Source organism: Theobroma cacao, chromosome 7 (genome assembly GCF_053813885.1).
Source record: "Theobroma cacao isolate CCN51 chromosome 7, ASM5381388v1, whole genome shotgun sequence".
In the NCBI taxonomy this organism is placed as follows: Eukaryota; Viridiplantae; Streptophyta; class Magnoliopsida; order Malvales; family Malvaceae; genus Theobroma; species Theobroma cacao.
In genome coordinates this window covers 3,082,449-3,086,654 of record NC_142645.1, presented here as the reverse complement: position 1 = coordinate 3,086,654, position 4,206 = coordinate 3,082,449, and the positions used below count along the sequence as shown (strand labels likewise).

Below are 4,206 nucleotides of genomic sequence, written 5' to 3'. Positions count from 1 at the left end.
ATATATATATATATATGTCTTTGTCAATTGGTGCCATCGAAGGCCTCGTTGTAGATCCGCCACTGCTCATAATGAGAAAATTCTTCATCCTGACTCTCCGTCGGTGACTCACGCCCCTCCATGGGCCACGGGATTGATCTAAGCCAAGATGGGGAGAAAGGTATATCAGCTTCAGTACACTCCTGCAGCAACAAAGTAAGCTCCAGCTTCTTGGCTACATCTGCCATTGTGGGTCTCTCATTTCCGCGTTCATTCAAGCAGTTATAAGCTATATTCGTGTACGCTTTTAGGCTTTTTGGTGCAATCTCACCCTTAAGGCAAGGATCAATAATTTGGTCAACCAGGCCATCTTCAACGCATCGTCTGCCATGTTCAGCTAAGCTTATTTGTTCTCTCTGCACCAACTCAAGTACTGTTTTAGCACATAACACCTCAAATAAAACAACTCCAAAACTATAAACATCAGATTTAACAGTGAGACGGCCAGTCCACATATATTCAGGGTCCACATACCCCCAAGTGCCAACGAGGGCAGTGGTGACATGGTTATCTGATTCTGACAGGCTTGTTGAGATCAATTTGGAGAGATCAAAGTTCGAAAGCTTTGCGACCAAGTTCTTGTTTACAAGAATGTTTTTGCATTTGATGTCCCTGTGGACTATCGAGGGGTTGGCTGCATGCAGGAACTCTAGTCCACGTGCAACTCCTATGCAGATTTGAAGCCTTTGTTTCCATGATAACGGAGGATTGACGTTGTTTGTGTTCAGCAGATGATCTTCGAGGGTTCCATGGGGCGTATACTCATGTACAATAATATTATCCGATCCATCACAGCAATAACCTATCAGAGAGACGATGTTGGCGTGACGAAGATTTGATAGTAATTCCATCTCTGTCAAAAATCTCTGGTGATCTGAGGCTTTTTGCTTGAAGACCTTGATGGCTACCAGATCTTTATAGCTGTCATTAATGTAACCTCTGTACACACTAAAGGAAAAATCATCGGAGGAAAAATCATCAACTCTCCGTGCTATATTAAAGTTGTTGGTGATGGTGCGGAGCTCTCTAAGTGTAAAGCGTTGATTAAGTCTCTTCCATGCTGGTGAATTCTCGTTTGTTTCCTTCTTTCTCCTCCATGAAGAGTACAAGCAATGAAAAAGATGCTTGCCTGAAGACGGCATGGGGGAGTATTTGGTTATGGATGTGGCCGTCAGAAAGGCTTGAAATAGGAAAGAGCAGGAAGAACAATAGCATCAGTAAGCTGTTTGCTATGACTCTAATCAGTAGTGTTTTTCCCTCCGTTTAGTGTACATGAACTTCTCTAGTGGGGAGAGATGAGTATCAGAAATTTAGAATGATTTATGAGAGGGTCTCTTTTTTAATAAACTTGAGGGGTCTAGGTTTTCCTAAGATTTTTTTTTGTTTTTTAAAAATTAATGGTTCATTTCATTAAGAGGGAAAGTCCCTAAGAATACAGGTTCAAGCAAGAAACACCAGAGAATACAGGTTCAAGCAAGAAGCACCAGACCGAAGAGAAATCAGCCTGGACTCCTAGCATACAAGACTGGCTGACAAAAATATAGATCATCCCGTGATCTTTACACAGCATAAAATTGACAGGCAAACATATGCACCAGAGCCTAGTAAGAAAGCGAAATTAATGATCAATTATCATAACGGAAAATCAACTATCAAATCATCAAATCAAGCCTTCAGATCAATTATCATAACGGAAAATTAATGATTTTCTAAGTTGCTAATTACTTGACAAAGCAATATGAATTCCAAGGGTATGTAAAGGGGAAACAAGCAAGTGGCAAGAGGAAGTAAAACATGTGTCCTTGGTAGAATTTAGAATCCGAAAGAATATGGTAAAATAGAATACATACCTGGCTTGAATTTCTTGTGTTGGTTGAATGATCAAGAAGCTAGCAAATAAGAAACATCGATTTTAGCCCTTAATTTCCACCAACGAAAAAGGATTTATCCACCGAGCACGGTATGGCTTGTTCATTCGTGCTTCCTCAAGGAGGACATTCTTTCTTTCTTTGTTCAAAGATCTTGTGAAAATTCAGAGGATATAGGGAAGGAGTAATTAGAAATATCAAAATCGTTTGTAGCTTTGGTATTCAAACATTTTGAATATAGTGAAAATCCCCCATCCGGGTGAAAATAATATCGTCTACAAGTTTATATACACTAACAAACAATAGTCATCAATCACGCGGGGCCTAATAGCGTAGACTTCTCACCAAGCGAAGCATGCATTCAAGTGATTGCAACATAAATGATTAATTAGGTGGCTCACTACCTGTGTTACTGCCTTCACAATAAGATTTTTTTTCTCAGTTAATCATAAAAAATTTATTTTTTTGGAAAGCATCATTTCATTGATAGTCAAAGTAAGCTGTACACATGAGAGCATGGGAGAAAAAACCTTGCCAAGTATACAATTCGCTAGCTCCAGTAGCTGTATAAAAGCAAGACACCCAGAGAAGCAGTACTCACAAAATACCCAAGGCAACTTAAACAGAAGGGGAAACAAGAACAGGGGACAAAATCCGTAAGGCCAGGCATCTAAAACAGGAGTAAGTAGATACTCAACAACATGCAATTAGTTGTCATCATGCAAGAGGTGGGGGAGATTAACGTGGTTAGTGTTGCTCGAACTGACCTCATCTTGGACGCTACCGTTAATCCAGAGAAAAGCCGAAGGTCTAAGCGCACCCTTCTTTGCCAACAGATCAACCATGTCATTGGAGGAGCGAGGAATGTGAATAATGCACCATCTATTAATTTTGTTGAGGATGGACCAGGTTTGAATAACCAAAGCTCGTAGTCTCTTTGGCACATCATTGTGATTAGATAACCATTTGACAACATTGCGGTTATCACATTCTAGAATAAGCATAAGAGAGCAGCACCACCTGGATGCTGCATAAATTAATAGTGACAACCTCTTTGATTGTGAGAAGTTCAGCGGTGGTAGAATCTGTAACACCAATGTCTTTAGAGAACATAGCAAGAACATCGCCGACTTCATTCCGCAAGACACCACCTATGCTTGAGTCACCAGGACAGCCTCTCAAGGATCCGTCTGTATTGAATTTGAGACACTTCGCTTTTGGTCTTGACCACAATACAGATATTTTATTTTTGTTGATCAAGGTAGGGATAAAGCATTCATTCAGGGATCAGGCGAGATCAATAATGGGAACAATGAGGTTAGGCCATTTTGCATGCATCCACCAAGTCACCTTAATTTTCAATAGCTCAAAAATCTGCTCTTCGCCTCAAATCTTGCCATTGAAAACGACATCATTCCTATAAGTCCAAATGGTCCAAATAGTTGCATACCACACCAACCCATTACTAAGTGAACAGGCAATGTCAAACCAAGATAGAAAACATATCAAAGGGTCATCATAGACCACCCACTGAATATTCCATAAACAGCACCATTGCTGCCACAATAGCCAAGATTTAGGACAGTTAAAAAAGAGATGGCTCACAGTTTCAAGACTATTGCGACATAACAAGCAAGTGGCAACCTTAAGGGTGATGATACCCCTACTTTCCAATGCCTTTTTAACCACCAATCGACCTCTTAAAATCTGCCAACAAAAAATCTCAATCTTGAGAGGAGTAAGTACCGACCACACTAGTTTCCAATGAGTGGCTGAAGAGGTGTTAGAGAAGACTTGTTGGCAAAAGGAGTGGGGGGAGTAGTTACCATTTGGATGCCCCTTTCATATCAATTTGTCTTGGAAGTCCTTGCCAATAACATAGTCATAAATAAGTTGCTCAGAATTGTCCCATTATTCCTTTTCCCAGTCGAAGACCTCCCAGTGAAGTTCAATGTTCCAAGACTAGTCACTTCCATTCTAGCTACCAAAATCGTTGACATAGCTCGACTTTTTCAATGCCAGCACATAAATCTTTAGGATGGCATTTTGTAGATTAAAGTCACCAGCCCAATCATCATCCCAAAAGTGAATTTGGTTACCACAACCTATGGAGAGATCCATATTGTTAGTCAAAGTGTGGTTGTAATCACTATTCCCATGAAAGGGCTTGGTGATGTTTTTCCAAATATCCGAAGCTTTAAGCGAATTACCCAAACTTGGCAAGGTTGATCTATGATTCAATACGGATTTTTCCTCCACAACTCTCCTCCATAAAATTTCTAGTGCATTTTGTACCTTT

The 4,206-nt window shown here is 40.2% G+C and overlaps 1 pseudogene across 2 annotated transcripts; it reads right to left on the bottom strand.

Moving 5' to 3' along the window:
- LOC108662710 (receptor-like protein kinase FERONIA pseudogene) lies at positions 1-2,151 on the bottom strand (annotated as a pseudogene). Of its 2 annotated transcripts, none has more exons than XR_016027523.1 (2): positions 1,890-2,151; positions 1-1,219 (listed from the first exon to the last, which is right to left on the bottom strand). The product of XR_016027523.1 is annotated as a receptor-like protein kinase FERONIA pseudogene, transcript variant X1 (transcript). The 2 variants fall into 2 exon arrangements; XR_016027524.1 differs by having other exon boundaries at positions 1-1,168.
- Between the last annotated feature and the right edge of the window lie 2,055 nt (positions 2,152-4,206).